General features: G+C 29.6%; 1 long non-coding RNA gene across 1 annotated transcript; it reads left to right on the top strand.

The window, feature by feature from the left end:
- Positions 1–10,625: 10,625 nt before the first annotated feature.
- LOC118185882 (uncharacterized) lies at positions 10,626–18,906 on the top strand. The gene is made up of 3 exons (XR_004757679.2): positions 10,626–10,776; positions 15,453–15,716; positions 18,744–18,906. It is a non-coding gene; the product is annotated as an uncharacterized LOC118185882 (long non-coding RNA).

The raw sequence follows: 18,906 nt of genomic DNA, 5'->3' as shown, positions 1-18,906 counted from the left end.
ATTAAGAAGTTCGCCAAGTGAAGTATTCTTGGCGCAAACTAACAAAAAAAGTGCCAACATAAATTTGTGAATTTCTCCGTAAATTTCGCTCCACATTTTACAAAATTTCATATTTAGGCGTAATTTGAGTCGTAGAATCGAAATATGTAAAAACATTGGTATGTTATTTCAGAAAAAGTCCGATTTTGTGTCAAAATACCTATGTTAGAATAGTGCTATATATAAATGCAATATATATCCTAAGTCGCGCTTTCGAGACATGAAGAACGCAATTTGAATTTTGTCAAGATATAGGACTGTCCCATTTTTTTTAGCAGTGTACATATGTATATGTGTACACACATACTTATACGCACACACATACATAAATTTCTCAATCCGGTCTTGATAACAGAAGAATACCAAATGAGCAGCGTAATGTGGTACACTCTTGAACACATATTTTAGGACATCTTTTCAATTTTGTTATATCAAAATGCACCAAATGACCTATATTTTCATAAAAGAATGATCGTTTTCAAGAGTTAAGGACATATGTTTCATTTTTACATAATTTTTATCATTTTCTGAAGACGCCCAAAATTTGAGACTAAAATTTCTTTAATTTTAATAAAAAAAAGTGTATAAAAGACTTGAAAAAAGAACAAAAATGTATAAAAATAGTAATAAAAGCAAGTGTTTTTGCATTTTTTCACACACCCTTAATTTGAAAAAAAAAAAAAAAAAAAAAAAAAAAAAAAAAAAAAAACCTAAATGAGACCAAAAGCATTAAAAAACAATGATTTTTACAGGGTCGAGAGTCATCAACTCTGATCTTTAACTTTATTAAAATCTAAAGGCCCTAGAGTTTAGACTCCTGGATTTTAAGAAAATATAAAAAATAAAATAAAATCCAAGTGAAGAAATGTTCCTTTCCCTGAAAATGTATCATTATTTAATTAAAGTATAAATTTTTTAAAAAAATTAAGAAATTATTCTATTTCTTTGAATTTATATACACATTGTCCATTTTCTTCCCTTTACAGTGGAATACATAGTTTCCATTACTAATTTCATTTATGGCTTTACCAGAGAGTTCTCCATATTTTTAGCAAGGAAATATTTTTTATGTTCATATTTATGTATAATTTAACAATGAAAGAATCTCCATATTTTGTTTGAATTTTTCTCAATGAGATCAGATCATAATTTCCAGGATATAAATCTATTTATTTTAGGGTTATGAGATAAGATTTGAGTTTATTGAATATGTCTAAAAATATGTGTCCCAGAGTGCACCACATATTCTGCTCAGATGTTTTTTAATTTTAGTTTTCTGAAAAATAAATCATGCATACGCCTTTTAAGTTTAAATAATCTGCATTATTTTTGCTATTATTTATTTAATAGTGACCGATACATCAAAATCTACAACAATGGGACTCCAGAAAGTCTCATCATCCGGAATCAATGATATCCCGTTGCTTCCGGTTAAGAAGCTGTATGAGTTACTGTATTTCATAAAATTTTATCTGTAGAAGAGAGTCAAGATTTAATTTCAAGATTAGGTCCAAAAACACAGAAATGAAGTGAAAAAAAGCATATAAAAATAAAAAAAACATTCCAAATAAAAACTCGAAACTTCAAAATTATACATTACTAGAATATATTTCGTTTTAATTTTTATATTCAACATTGTTAATGTGGGTAGAAGAATTAGCGATTTTTCAGAAACATTTCAGTATAGGAATAGGGAGATTTTCAGGCTTTCTTTCAAATGAAAGCAGTTAAAAGAAAGATTTTTCATTTTTAATTTTCACGAATACCAACAGAATTAGTAATTTCGTTCACTTTTTTTCTTAAAGGAAAATAAACTGACAGATAATAAGCTTTTAAGTATTGCTAATTTTCGTAATTTTCATACATATTTTCCACAGTTTTGCAAGATTCCGCAGCAGGTAACGCAGTCAATAAATTCCTAAATACTTCACGCTTTATTTCACGCAAACTTTGACAATCACACGTGTTTCGTTCTCTTTGTGCATTGCTTCATTTCTTGAGCAGTGTTTACAGACAGGTTCTGAGCACGAAATAGCGTGGAAGATCGATCTTACATAGGTGGTTTCTATCAAGAGATATCGCCGCTGAAGCGGAACATTTCCCCTCACATACACAGAAATGAGTAAAAGTCGATGTGAAACTTAGCACCCACTTAAATGTGTAGAACACACGCAACTTTTAACAGAACTTCCTGAAAACGATCCGAAACAAAAGGCTGAAAAGAAATAGAGAATTCTAATCAGAACGTAACAGCTATTAAATCTAACAGACTTATTATCACATTTAGTTTCTAAAATAGTAGATTAATTGCCCAATGGACAAGGAAAAATCATCAGTCTATAAAATTTTGTACACTACAAAAGATGAGCTATAAGCATGGTAACATAAGTGCATAGAATAACATTGGAAGAGACACATAGTTCCGCAAAATTAAAACTGGAATTAGAAATTCTGGCGCATTCGCAATTTCAGCGTATTAGTAATCATTCTAACTTTAGCTGTTTCATTTTCCCAGCATTCACTGCCAAAAATATCCCATTAAAATAGTTATAGAAAAACTATAAAATATATCTTTTCTTTAATATATGTAAAAAAAAATTATATTTATTAGTTCTAGCATAACTGATGTTATTTTAATTTAATAGTTATATTACTTTTATTGTTTAAACTAACAGTTATATTAACATTAATTTAAATGTCTATTAATTGTCTAAATTAATAGGTTTTTACTATTACTGTAAAGTAATACTTCTAGCATAATTTTTAATTAAATCATTTAGAATAGAATGCGATATAACACACGTTATTAGCTTCTAATATTCCCACAATTTTTTTCGAAGTCCTGTAGTAAAATAGTGTGGAAAGCAGGTAAGTGCTCTGAAAAAAACATATTAGAATAAAGAAAATTTAGGTTAGTATAAATTTAAGTTAAACAAAGTTCAAATTTTGTAGGCACATATTTCTGCTTAGGACAACAGGATTAAAACATTTGCCAGAAAATGATAAGTGAAAATTCAGAAATTCATGAGTGTATTTCCTTTCAATAATATAAGATATTAAACTATCGAAAATATCATCCAAGTTAGTTTTGATAAATTATGCTAAACTAAACAATATTTTCTCTCCAAATGAAATAACTATCCACAAGCATCTGTCATCACAAAATGTATCACAAGACATCCTTAATTTTGCTCCTTTGTGATAAAAAGCTTTCTGAACGTCTAATGAAATCCATATAAACTTTAGTTCAGGAAAACTTTAAAAATATTTCATTTAAATATTGTAATAGTGCATTAAAATGACAAACAATATATCTCCCTTTGCAATAATTTACAAGATCATTCTATTGCACTTTGAAGGCTGCATTGACAATAAGGATTAAGATCTTAAAATAAATTGATGACGAACGTCAAGCTCAATGCTCAAAAGAGACAAAAAGTTAAGAATTTTAGTTATATTTTGCGTTTTATTCGCAGTCATGAAGATAAGAACTGAAAAATACATGAAATTATTATTATTATTATATTACACTTTGAGAATCAAATACAGAACGATGTAAAATTGTTATTCTGTATTAAGTACTTTATTTGACGGTAATTTATAATTAAGTGCCTTTATTGCCCGAAAATTCGGATTTTTCACTCAATAATTATGCATTAGTGTCCCCACAATAAGTTTTTACCATTTTTACAATATTGTCTGTTTGTCTATGTGTCTCTCTTCGTGTGATGACTTTTTCTTCCAGGATATCTCCAAAAGTTTATATTTTCGGTATTTAAACTTTCTATATTCACATAAATAGTTTATTAGATTTTGAGTAAAAGTGAACAACCGGAAGTAGGACATTACAGGAAGACCATAATAGTCTTTAATGGATAACCGGAAGTAGTACTTTACTTGCAGTTATTTGAAGTAACATAACAGGTTTTAGCAAAACCTATATCGAAATATATTCCGAAACGTTTCAGTTTTAGCTTTTAAAACTTTTATATGTGTGGGAACAACACATTAGACTTTGGCTAAAGTTGATGAATAGGAAGAATATTTTACTTGAAGCTTTTAAAAGATTTTCATGAAAAAATATATAATTCAAAACATCTTAGATTTGTTTAAAATAGATATATGATTGATAACAACACATTCAACAAGAGAATGAATCTATAATTATTTGATTGGCATGGGGGTTTGCTAAAAGGCCCAAATTTCCCTAACTACCATGAGAACGAGGTGTTTTCTTGATTTTAATGCAATATATAACGGCCACTTTATACCTAGATATACGTACTTTTAATATCTTGGCTTAATTTCTTGACATATTTCAAGATCCACGTATATATACTTTCTAAACGCATTAAAAAATATTCCAAGCCATATACGACTCAGCCGGTCAAACTAAAAATATCCCATAAAGTTTTAACCTGCTTTTTGACCCAAACCTGAACTCGGTGATATTTTTCAAGTTCTCTAACAAGCATTCCTTTTTAATGCCGTTTATGTTTTGGTTTCTTCATATCTAATGAACTGTGTTATTTCGCTATTTAAAGTGTTTCTTTTTCTTCTGAATACTAATTTACATTGTTTAACCAAATGAACTTATTCGCAAGGTTATCAAATTACTGATAAATCTTAATAGTACATTTCTATTAATTACAGTACTTTTCAGTCTAATGTTACTATATGACGATATCAAATTACTGATAAATTCTTAATAGTACTTTTCTATTAATTACAGTATTTGTCAGTCTTCTTTACTATGTCCTTAACTGGGATATATTAAAGTTTACAGTGAATTTGTACAAACGAGGGTCCCCATAACACGTTTTACTATTTTTACGATGTTGTCTGTCTATGTGTGATGATGTTTTCGTCCACTATAATTCTTATATCAGGCTTTCAAAAATTTCTGTTTTCCGTTTTTAAGCTTCTGCATTAATACAAGAAGTTGATTAGATTTTGGCTAAAATCGGATTACCAGAAGTGATACATTACTTTGAAGCACATAACAGTTTTTAAGAGATAACTGGGAATTTTTGCTTTAATTGAAGCTGATTAGAGTATTTATTGAAAAATTGCATTAAAGTATAATCGAGAACTTTCCAATTTTAATATTTAAGATTTTTATATCACTGGGAAATGAAGTTTTGGGTTTTGGCTAAAACTGATAAATCGAAAGTGATATTTTTCTCTTGAAGCTCAGATAACGTAGACTACGTTACGTAAGTTGCTTTTGTGTAAAAATATATTATGATATAATACAAAATGTCTCAGAGATGATAGTTAAAAACCGCATATGCATAAACAATCATAATTGAAAGCAATATATTAGATTTTGACTTTTTTATATGATAATGAATGGGACTTCGAAATTGGAAATTTGACTATATATGATAAACCGGAATTGGGACTTTCTTGTGGAAAAAATATTATAAAAATATATGTGTCTCTGAGTTGATATTTAAAATCGCATATGTATAAACAATCATGATTGAAAATAACATTTTAGATTTTGACTATATATGATAAACCGCAAATGGGACTTCGAAATCGGAAATTTGACTAGATAAGATAAATCAGAAATGTGATATTTTTGTGAAAAAATATTATAAAAATATGTTTGTCTCAGTTTATATTTAAAACCGCATATGCATAAACAATCATGATTAAAAACTATATATTAGATTTAACTATATATGATAAACCGGAAATGGAACTTCGAAATCCTAACAGATTTTCGTAAAAAAAATAAACTAGAATAACTACTATAATAAGAGTTTAATGTAAAATAATGCAAAACATACTAAGTCTATTTCCATTATACTTGGATATGATATTTATTTTTATGAAGCTGTAGAACAGAAGGATTTTCATAACAGCGTTTCATTTACTGAACTTCAAAGCTCTTGTAATGCAGGCATGTTTGTTGATGATGACGAGTCACGGACTAACAACGGAGTCAAAGCATCTTTTGCTTTACTTCTTACTGATGAACGCGCAGTAATTAGTACTATTCAGTTTTTATTCCAGGAACTAACGAACAATTTTTACTGATAACTAAATATCTCGGAAATATTCGTGCAGATCAAAATGAATTTAGACTTGTTGATGTTATAGAAATAACGTAGAAAAAAATTACGGTGTTCGTTTCGAAGCATATGTTTTACATCTATTATAAACAGATAAAATTTTCGTTAATAAAAAACGAACTACTTGGTATTTAGCAATGAAGGAACAAACATTTAATTATATTGATATCAATTTAGAGAAACTAGCTTTTATTCATGGTCAATTATATCTCATAAAATATGTTCCAAAATTTGCTGGACATATAGGAATATTCCGAGTGTATTTCGGATCTTTCTCTTTATTGGGACAATAAATTATATTTTGTTTACAAATGATCAACTTTAAGTGATATTTTACTTTTACTGCTATAGATGGAGTTGGCGGGAGGTTGTGTGCTGGGCATATTAGAAATTTTTCTATTTATTACAAAACTGTCTGGAATATCCACATTTAACATATTCTAATCCATGCAAGTAAAATTTCAGTTTTTTTCCTGAACCGAAGTAATTTAGGTTTTTTTTCTCGTTGTTCTCCTTGTTAACAAAAGTAGTGATTCATATCTTGAAACACCATTCAGAAACTTTGAATTCTTAGGGAATTTTTAACATATTTTATTCCTATATAATGTTTAATGTACCAATCATACTAAAATCTATTTTAAAGTTGTTATTAATTAAACCTCAGAAGAAAAAATCAGTGTTCCTTACCTGTCTTTCATCTGTTCCTCAAAATTTTGTTCAACTCATTTCAACTAAATCTAGCAAAAGTGCTGTTTAACACAGGGAACTATCTTCTTTTAATGTCTTTAATATTTCTCATAATCTGATAAATTTAATACGTTTAGATTTTATTCTAAATGCCCTTTTCTTTTAAGTTAAAAATCTCTTATTTCGTAAAATCATTTTCTTGCTTTCTCTGCTTCTGTTTTGCTCAAGCGTTTTGTATTCATCATATTTTTCCTCATCCTCTAAGGTAATAGTCCAACAGCACATGCACAGAATATTCCTGTCAATGAAGAGACAACGAAAGATATTTACTCTAGTGTTAAAAGCCAAAAGTTTTCCTTACGCTTTCTGTTTTTTAATTTATGGATTAAGTTTTGCTGCTTTTTGCAAACGACAAATCATCAAAATTTAAACACATCAGCTAATTTTATGATGACTAGTAATTTCAGTGCTTTATAAAATAAAATACGCTAATTTTTACATCCTTTTCTCTAAGTGTTATAAATGTTTAAGCCCTGTTTCATTCGTCAGATGAGGGTAAACATTTTAAACAATTTGTACCTATTGTAATAATTAATGCACATCTAAAACATTATACATACACATACATTTATCTACGTTTTTCTATCTTAAGCTGCCTCAAGAACACTCACAGCTTAATGAGTAACAGTCCAAACATATGCTGCTAAAGTAAAGCTCCCTTCTAATTCTGTTTGTTGTTATATCTCGTAATGCAAGGAACTTGAGAATTAAATTTCCACCAATACTGCTATACAGTTAATTTATTGTTGCTTGCGTGCGTGTTCATAATTGATTGAATGCACAAGTCCGATTAAAAGTTAATAAAATTTATTCTTATCACAAGAAATAAAACAAAATGCTGAAACGTTTCCTTACACATATTCGTACAATATCACAATATCACGCAATATAATCAGTAGTTATATTTTAAAATACTAATAGAACACAATCCAAAGCCGATAGAAAGCTAATCCGTTCAACAAAATTTATCGCAGCTAATGTAAACAACACAAGTAATAAACAACTGAACTGAGATGTTTTCCTCAGGATTTTTAAAACATTTTAATCGTGCATATGAACATTCTGTTAAATTTATTTTCTCGAAGTTTCTGGAAAGCTAAAGAGAGTAGATTTACAGTTACGGTAACGCAGAATTGCATTTATTCAATTTAAATATAAATTACGAGATACCTATATATTAAATGAGCGTGCTTCTATATTTTTACTTTTTCGGACGTAGCTTTCTCTTAGAACTCGTCACATGCTACACAGCACGGGAAAGTAAAACAATTTTAATTACAATTCTACTAAAAATTGCTAACTAAATACAAAATTCGTAACATTACACCACAGAGAGAATCTATTTTCAAAAGGCATCTAATTCAAAAAAACCGTTTTAATAATTTTATGAGGCATATTCTACCTCCTTTCTGAGTGTCTTCGGAGTGTAATTGGATAATACGTCCGGATAGCAATCGGTGCCGAATCCCGACGAAGGCATTGCATATTTTACATCGAAGTAACCTTACTTTCAAATGAGCAAATAATCTAGCTTGCTCTTCTTTAGTCATTAATTACTCTGAAAGATCGCGTTACAGACGGGATGTACTTCAAAATTCAGCTTGGCTATTTGGAGTTCATCCCATGACAAACAATTGTTTTAAGTACTGGTTCCATGCAGATATTGCGCAGTATATGTACTTCATTTCATCCCAAGCTGTAGAAAACACGATGAACATTACCTAACTTGCTGTAATAAACTATTAACCCTTTGTTGCATCATGTCCACTCTAATAGACAAAAGTTTATATTTGTTTATTCTTCTGTAAATGCCTTAACAGATTCCATTCCTGTGTTTATTCACTCTATGTTATTAGAAATTTCAACTGTCGATCATAGATGGCTGTATAGCATCACTAAGTAAAGCTTTGCCATTTGGAACATGGCTGCTACTTCTTTTTCCAAGTTAGTACTGTTGCGTTTTTCTCTTCTTTTCTGTCACCCGTTGTTACGTTATTTTCCTCCTTCACGCTCGTACGGGGTTCGTAGATTTGGAGTGAATAACAACGACATTTGATGAAGTATCGAAAACACTTCATTTACCAGTATTGTCAGGACAGCTCCAAAACACGGTTTACAGTCGTCGATGAGCTACTATAAACACGCTGACACGATCAGCGACACAGCCTTCAGGTTATCAGGCTATCACGGTGGAGACAGCTTCACGGCAAAGCACTAGAGTACAGCTCTCGACTCTACTTGGTCGTTCTCGGAACTCCACGTACTCTCGAGACTCTCCACGCTACAACTCCCGATGCACTCGACGATACACAAGAGTATAGCTCTCGACTCAGCACAGTTTGAGACAAAACTCGGAGATGCACTAAAAGACTCTCTCGATGCACTCGACGACCAACTCGGCACTAGACCTTCGAGACACTCGCTCAATGACTGACTATGAGCTCGCTAGTCGAGGCACACACACTCGCCCTCTCGATGAAGCACACTCGATACTAACTCGCACTCCAGACGAGGCACTCTGAATCGCCCTCTCGATGAAGCACACACTAACTGACTGCGGACCAGCCGGGTTTATATAGCTTTCGACTATATATATATATATTTTATATAGCCGGGTTTATATAGCATGGCATATCGTCAATTTTGTCGCCAAATGCCGCCAAATGGACGATTTCACACCAAATGTGGCAAACATGCCTTCCCTTGCTATTTTATGGCAACCCTAAAACTGCTTTGCTGGGAAGCCATCTTACCACTCCTGTACATTTCGTAACAGTACAATTTTTCATAATAAACATTATATAAGATTGCTTACATTTTCTTATACTGCCATATTCATAATTAGTAATTTTAGACATTTTATTTTAAATTTCAGTTTGAGAAAATTGGGGAGTGGGTAGATAAAGATATACCGAAAAGAGTGAATTGAAACCCAAATGTACTGCTTAGATAAAACACCTCTGGAAACGTTTATGTTTGGCAATGAATTTATCTAGAGCATTTGACATTTGAGTCCAATAGGTACAAAGTCGACGCAAAATGAATCAATCACAATCGACGAAATGAAGGTATTTTGGGGGATCTGTATGTACATATCAGTTGTAGATTTACTATATAGAAGATGGTAATGATCGCTGCAAACAAGGCAGGAAATTATTTAAAATGCAATGACCTTAAATCGTTGGGAAGAGATTTGTATGCAAGTACGTATAGGCATGCTGTCCACTGTAGTGAAAAAACTGTAGCAATTATTTAAAACGAAATTTGAATAAAATTATTTTTTTTATTATTACTAAGGTTGTTTTAAGTAGAAAAAATACAAACATTTTCGTTTAACGTCTCTAGATTATTTGTATGCAACAAAGGGTTAAAATTTAGTACAAATGAAATATTTCTGAAAATTCAGACTTGTGACTTCACAACGTATTGACATAATCATTATAAAAAATACATAATTGGAAGAAGGAAGTGAGATTAAGATATCACTAAACGTTTTTAACCGGGGACATTGTATGTTTCGCGTTAAGTAAGAATGCGAGTCTTTCAATCTATGGAGAAATTAAAACTGGTGAAGGAAACTCTGTTTACCTGCTTACTTGGTTCCTTTTTGTGATACTAACCGTAATAGACAAGCATTGCGAATCGAAAACAGTTTCGTTGATCCTGAACACCTAACCTCATTTTTGTCTTCGGAAGTATCAATCATTGGCCGAGACGGTAGGATGGGGGGGGGGGAAGGAATATTGTTTTGAAGAAAGTGGATCGTGATTTTGCATCCAATAGCCTCTCACGATATAAAAGACTCGCGGGGATTAAGATGTGCCATAAAAGAAACTCACATAACTGGACATTATAAAAATCATCTACGCGGGCAGTAGAGCTTTCCTTCAATATGAACAAAAACCTGGTAAGAGCAGTTTCATATTACTTAATGCTTGGAACGAAGATTTAAAATAATAATTTTTTTTACTACTTGTTTAAATTCATCGAGTCCAAATATGTATTATTATATTATATTAAAGTTTTTTTCTAACAAACATAAATTTGAAATGCAAAATGTGCACAAAGTACATTTCTGTAAATTTTATTCATAAACACAATAAACTAATTAAAATTTATGAAATTAAAAACAAATTATTGCTCATTCAGTGTTTAGGAATGATTTTAATTGCACTGTTTATCCCTTTAGAAAAATAATGAGGTATTTTGTCTATTATAATAATATGCCTATTATAATAATTTTATCTATTATAATAATATAATCTTTACAATAATATGCTTGAATTACGAAGTAGAAAACATTGGTGTTTTGACACAAAAAAACTATATTATTTAGATTTTATATGTAAGCTTTCTGACTGCAAAATTGTATGAGGTGGAAAGGAACTAGCCCATTTTCATGTGATTTGTGTACGTTACACGCTTAACCCATTTTCATGTGATTTGTGTACGTTACACGCTTAACCTATATTAAAAATCAATGATTCCTGTATTTTATGACAATACGATTCCATTCCAATTTATGAGAGAATACTTTGGAAAATAATATTTTATCATCCAAAGATACTTACAAATTTTCCTACCGTAATTCGCATTAACAGCATTTACTTCTTATTTCCTCTTCTTGTTGTCGATACTTACCTAATTCTCTCTCTTCAAAAACTAAATCCTGTTTAGATTTATCCAAATCAATATTTATATTGTATTTTTTAAAGACCTTTTTTAGAGTTTTCTACGAATTTTAGTCCAGATGCAGACTTTTAAAATTTTATCAATCACCCTTTTTGTTGAAAATCCTTATTTGGCTTTATCATTTATTTATTTTATTTTTCTCGCTATTTAAATGGTTGCATCAAGGGCATAAATTTTTAAAGACATTCAAAGGCTGTAATTAATAACTAATAAGGCTTCAATGGCAGCTCATGTTTTGTTCATTTCTGTCAAATCTTAGTATTATAAAATACTACCCAAATTTCTTAGTTAACAACTGTATCGTACAGTCTAAATGGTAGTGTGGTGTATTTAATTATGGCAAAGCACACTAGGGCTATCTGCCTAACGGGAGGGAGCCTTCGTGGAGGACTTTCTAAGGGAAACTGGCTAGTATACACCAGTCCAAATGGTAAATAATAAAATTTGTTTCTCTATGAAAGGAAAAGAAAAGAATTATCACTCACAAAATATAATTACTTATAAATTTCAGCAAATATATTCTGACTTCATAATTAATTATATTAATTTCAACAATTAATTAAACTACAGTATAGTTAAATTAATTAGTGTGGCAAAATTGTATTGTGTACCAAATGTGATGATAAAAGGCACTCACTTGTAAAAGCTTGTTGGGACAACAAGCTATTACTTGAAACATATACTCTCTCTTCTTCGAGAAATAAACTTGGATCCTCAGTATAGCGCATTTATATTCCGACTATTACGCCGCAAAAACATATGTATGGGAGAAAACTTTTATAGTTTTCCAGGTTGAAAAATGCTGTGCTTTAGTTTTGAAGTTGTATAAATCTTGGGATCAATCAGAAATAAGAATTTTATTGCTATTAAATCTAGGAAAAAAAGACATTACAATTTCTGACTTTTGGACGTTTCATACTGTTGTGCATACATATAATTTTAAATGTAGAGAAAAACATGCACCAGCTCTTGAAACTCAGATCTACCTAGAAATGTTATACTACTAATAGTAACAACGAAGATATTCAAGTTCAGTATGGAGGACTGTATTCAATCAGGCCTTTTAGGATGTTTTCCTCTGAATGTTTTTATGATAATGTAGGTACTAAACAATTAACAACATAACTAAAAAACGTACCACCGTTTAAAATTTAATTAAAATAATTTATTATAATGAAATACAAAATACATAAAGCTGATAGACCTAACTATTCAGTTATCCCACCGGCAGACTTGTTGGCAACAAGAAGTGGTACATACCATCCCTGAATTCACTTCAAATAAGTAAAATTCACTAGAGTATTAAACAAATTCTCTCTCTGACATAAAAAAGGAAACAATATACACTTATAGAGAAGTATCTTAAAAATTAATTATTGTATAGAAAATTTGTGATGATTGAATTCCGTACTATTTTGGAAAACATGTTAATAAGGCTTCAAACAAGCATAAAGAATGAAATCAGTTAAAATTAATTTCTAGGTGCCAAAGGCAGAAAAACATTAGATATGAATAAAGATTGCCAAAGGTGGCCTTTCTGACAAAATGCGGCAGCATTTTACGATTTCTGAAAGTCATCAAAATATGATTTTGTCAAAAAGTATAATTAATAAATACCTGGTTTCCAGCCATTAATTTATATCGATTTTGGAGCTTATTTTTCAAACATAGTTTTTAAATGAACAACAGTTTTATATATTGCTTATGTACTGCTTCAATTTAGTATTTTCTAGTCGATATAAGGAATTTCACTGCAATTCGAATTTCTAAATGGCTTTCTTGATATTTCATCACATGTGCAATTTTGTAATTAAGTTAGATGTTTGCACTTAGACTACCCATTCGTTACTTATATATGCTTATGTAAGAGCAAACTATTGCTGCATGCGTGTTTGATACGCAAATCAGAATTTTCTTACGATTTTCTATCTAATATTTTTATTTAGTTCAGCAAATATAGCTATTTTCGTTCCGAGAATATTCACTTAATATTTTCATTCGGAGTTTATTACTTTATATTTTCGTTTCGGATTTAACAGCTGCTACTTTCAGGAGAGAAAAGGGAAGTACACAAATTAAAATGAAGAATAAAAGAGACTATTACCAATTAAAATTAGAAATTTGCTTTACATATTTTTATCTTACATGTACATAAGTTCAAAAGTTCAAGGTTGGTAAAATATTAGTGTTTTAGCTTTGTTACTGTTATTGTTATTATTTTAAGCGGAGTTACATATTTATCGTTTTATATCGCTAATTATGTAGGCCACTCAAGTAACGACCAGCACCAATCTTTTTGTATTTATTACCTGAGTTTTACAACTGTTGTTACTTAGTTATAGTTTAGGAAAAAAACACTTTTTCTGTTACTCTATTTATTTATTTTAGTTTTGAAATCGAAATATATGTAGTATTATATAAATTAAATCAATAATAAATATTTTAAAGAGAATATTAGGATTTGTTATAATATTCGCTCTTCTTAAAGCTGTCAGATTTTTTTATGAGATAGTTTAAATTATAAAGTAGAGAGTTTATAACACTAAAATAACTAACATGAATAAATTTTTTGGTCCCTAAGTATTATTGTACAACATCATTCTAATTTAAATAAATTATGATCATATTAAATTTAAATATATTTATAATAATAGCATAAATAAATGGGGTTGATTATTTAAATCAAAAGAAGCTTATAAATTTTTACTCTCAAAATATCTTGCATGATTTAAAAAATATGGATTCAGATAATTCGTTTAAGAAATTTTTCATCATTCAGTAATTTAATTACAATATTATACTACAAAGACACAGTATTTATTTCAAAACAATTCACAAACAGTTATCAAATCTACAATAAAGTAACCTTTCTAATTATATTTTGAAATGAAAGGAATATGCTAAAATCAGTGATGATGAATTTTGTGGTTTAAAATTCTTGATAAATCTATAAGTAGTCAGGAAAATATAGTTTTGTAGTTCATAATTGAGTGCAGGTAACGGTGAATAGCTTTAGAAAGACTTAATATTGAACAGTAGTGGTCTAAAATTTATAAATGTGTGAAACTTGAAATTAACTAAAGAATGAAAATTTTGAAAAAAAAAAAAAAAGAAAAAGAAAAGATCTAAAAGTTAAATAAATGAAGTCGAAGAAGAAGGAACTTTAAAAAGTACTCAGAATAATATAATTCAGTAAAATGACATTACGTTAAAATTTAAAATCTGGAAACTACAAGTATTTATTAAAGTACCTTTTAGATCGGATACCATTATTCATTTAGAGTTTTATCATACGATGAAATCTGATAAACACTTTCTTTAAATCTTTTAAAAGCTTAATGAACAGCTGAGTTTTAATAATTCTTTCAAGGATCCATTCTTTGTAGGACGAATTACACATGGAAGATTTCATTGTTTTATTGTTTTACTCATACGCAAGGTAGATACAAGCCAATACTTCTATGAAACGTTTTCTGAAATACCACAGTCCTAAAGTAAAAGACATATTTGACGCAGACAAATATAAATAACTTATATACCATCAACAGTAGACTAGACAAATATACCAACACAGGCAAATGTATCTAACTAATTTTGTGTTGCTCAGAAAATTCGCTAAAATCCAACTATTCTGCACTTCGTATTCTATATCACTAAAATTTTAAAATATAAAATTAAGGAGACATACAGGTGACTTTTATTTTATCTCTCATCAATAAAGGCAGTTTCTCCCAAAATAAAAGAACTCGCGAGAAATAATTTAATGGTGGTGGTAATGGATTTTGTAGCACATAACATGAAAAGGTTAATAAGTGTCAATGAAAATATTATAAGAGTTCATGGAATCCCTCATAAAATGCTCTTAAAATAACTCATAAATCTTAATTTTAGGTTCTCTTCGTTGTCATCAGTTGTTTCCTGGCTGCAGTTCTAGCGTCAGAATATTTGGAACATGACTACGACATTCAGATTCATCCAACGCACGGTCATAGCCATCATGGTTATGGAGATCATGGATTTGCGACTAGTGTGAGATATGACAGGAGGTACCACCACAAAATCCCAGAAGTAATACACAGTAATGATGTGATTTATCAATACGTTTCAGATGGAGGTTATCATGGTGAAGGAGGACACATTTATTGAAAACTAGAAGTAAGTAAATTAGTTATAATGACCGTAAATGTAATTGTCGAGATAAATTCTGAAGCTGTAGTTTTTGTTATAAACAAATAATAAATTTAAATGTGTACCGAATGTATGAGATTTAGTTGGCTTTCATTAATTAACTTTTTCTCTCTTCTGTACATTGGAGAGTTATAGTTTCCAGTTGATCTAAAATATAAAATCATTGAATAGACCAACTAATGTAAATAAACCAAACTTGAATTAACACAACCATGAAGGTTTTATAAACTAAATTTACAGTAAATTAACTGCCTAATTCACACATAGGCAGCTCAATATGTAGCTTCACATAATTACATACACTATTTTACAAAATTTAAATAAATGTACTAAAATGTCTAGCTTGCCTCTCGTATAATCCTAACTTAAATAATTTAATTGATTTTAATGAAGATTTACTCCAGAGAAATAACAGTCCTCTAGATAAGCTGTAGAAGCTACAAACTAATAAATCTATAACACTGTCAATGATACATTGAAAGCCTACTTGTGTGTACTAAAGTCTCTGTTATTCTTGCTACTAATAAATAAGTTATTTCTGGGCCACTTTTGACCTCCATACCTTCTTTTACTTAGTAACTAGTGTAAATTCTTACAGAATGATGGAATAAAAATAAGTAAAACTGGAAAAGCCTGCAAACAACCAAAAACGAAGGAAAAAGGTGTACAAAACTGATGTATAGTCTAACACCTCGACAAAGAGTCCACTATTAAACTGTTAACAAATTTGGTTAATATACAGATTGGGATAAAAAGGTGGCTTTCGCCATTGCTGGAGACTAATTCCTTTTTTCATATTGAATCAAACTAGCACATTCAATAGATTATCGTATTTATAATTGTCGCCAAATACATATCTCAACAAATACCGCCAACCTCATTCTCCGAATTGACGATTAACAACTAAAAAAATGCAATTAAAAGAAAGCAAATACTTCGTTTCTTTTCTTAAATAAATATCTGTTTGTCAACTGATAAGTCTAAATTTTTGAATGAAACTAATACTCGGCTGAAAACAAAATAATAGTGTTTAAAGTTAAGGCGTTTGTTTCTACATTTCTATTTTGAGAGTAAAATGCTATAAAAAGAAACCCTATCAAAATATTTTAATATACTATTAAAAACTGAAAAAACGAAAGAACAGAAATATATACAAAACTTTATAATATATATGTTTCAGTAAAATTTCGTTAAAACTGTTAAATTTTATATTGGAGTCAGATGCAAGTTTACATAAAAAAAGAAAATTTATAAATTATACAATTTACCAATTGTTATGTCAGAAAGCTAATCTATTAATGAAGCCCATGGTATAACACTGTAAAATTTGTTTAAATGAATTTTGGAACTTCCTCGAGATAGCCTTTAAAACAGTTTTGAAGACTAAGTTTTTATTTAATTGTTTTAAATTTTTCCTGTGTGATTACTGAAATGTAATTTTGATTTAAGCTATTAAATAGCCATTCTAAAATCAAAGTGATTATTATAAGTATTTTCTTTCTTTTTCAGAATTTTTCTATCAAAAATTAAAGAAATTTTGAAAGATTTTTTGAAAATGTTAAAAATTTTCCAAAACTTTTCTCTGAGCTCGAAATCCTAACCTTGTGAAAACTTTTAGAGGAAACTCTGACTTAAATAATAAAGATTAATTGCTTAAAAATTTATTACTTAATGCCAAGTCAAGAAAGTGAAGAAAATACAGCATTAGTTATTGGGAATTTTTTTACATTTAAATGAAAAATTTCTGAGTATCCTTAAATATTACGTAAATCTTTTCAAAATTATAAACTGCTCATAAATTGAAACTTTGCAGCAACTATGTTCCGTTATTAGTTAAAAATATTACAACATAAAAAAATTCTATTAATTTGCGAATGCTTGTTTTATTATTCTAGGAAAAAATACTAAGTAAATGCTTTCAAAGAAAGCTAATGTTTTATTTAATTTGAACAGTAATAAGGCGAAATTTGTTACATTAACACTAAGAGCATTTTAGCATGGTAAGCATTAAAATGATAAATATTGCAAGTTTGATTTAACTGCCTTCTTAGTAAAACTGCATAGAGCTCAAATTGTTATACAAAAGTAAACTCTAATGATAAAGAGTAGATGATTTTGTCCATGTACTGATATTATATATATTTTCTATATGCTATATATATTTTCGATTTATTTTTTATACGTAGACTGTAATATTAAGTCGCAACTCACTAAAGTTATCTTCTTAAAGAAAGAGATAATTTCGTTGAGGAACTTCCTAAAGGAAATTAACTCATATTCGCATTACACATAGAGAAAAATACTAAAAATACCCATATATGTAGTTTGTTTGCTGAGAACTGGTTTGGTTTATTTGGTTATGGTAATGCACTCGAGGGCTACTTGCCCAAGGGGGCTATTTGCCCAATGCTTTCTTGGAGGACTTTCTAAGGGGCTGGCTAGTATATACATTACATGTAAATGAACCAAATTTGAATTAACACAACCACGAAAACGCCCATGCAACCGGCCAATTCGCCGGAATTCGAACCCCGGACCGAGCTACCAGTATTCAGCTACTTTACCATTCGGAAACTGGTGGGCTGTTGAGAACTGAATCTGTGTCAAACTACCATGTTGACTGATGTTATACGTTCGGTCACTCATGTGCGATAGAAAGTAGAGCGCTGGTTACTTAAGCACACTTTGGATTTGATATCAGTTAGTTAAATAGTGATATCTATGCTTATTAAAAATTCAAAGCGTGAATACCAAGTGGAAAAGATGATTGCAATCTTTGTTTTTATTTCCAGCTACAGATTTTTAATTAACTGTTAGATATGTAAGTCATATAGTCAGAAATTCTGAGAAAGTGCTCAGTTTGAGTTCATAATAAAATTTTGTTTTGAATGTCTTATACTAGCTTTTTCTTTTCTATGAAAGAAATTAAAATTTGTATCACTAAAGAAAATAATAAAATAAGAAATAAGAATAAGAAAATGTATAATTTTACAGGTTAAGAATTTATTTGGACTGCTGGGTGATGAAGATGGAAGTTCTTGCCATAAAATTTGTATAAATTTGAAATTTAATGTATAATGTTGGTTACATTTAATTTAATTAATTTAAGGACTTTATATTTCCTGCCACTTTTGTAAATAAAATATTCTGCTTCAAA

The sequence above is a fragment of the Stegodyphus dumicola genome, chromosome 1, assembly GCF_044657685.1.
Source record: "Stegodyphus dumicola isolate Sdum_Otavi_A_Nest chromosome 1, ASM4465768v1".
In the NCBI taxonomy this organism is placed as follows: domain Eukaryota; kingdom Metazoa; phylum Arthropoda; class Arachnida; order Araneae; family Eresidae; genus Stegodyphus; species Stegodyphus dumicola.
The sequence above is the reverse complement of the archived record's forward strand: the minus strand, read 5'-3'. Positions and strand labels throughout refer to the sequence as shown.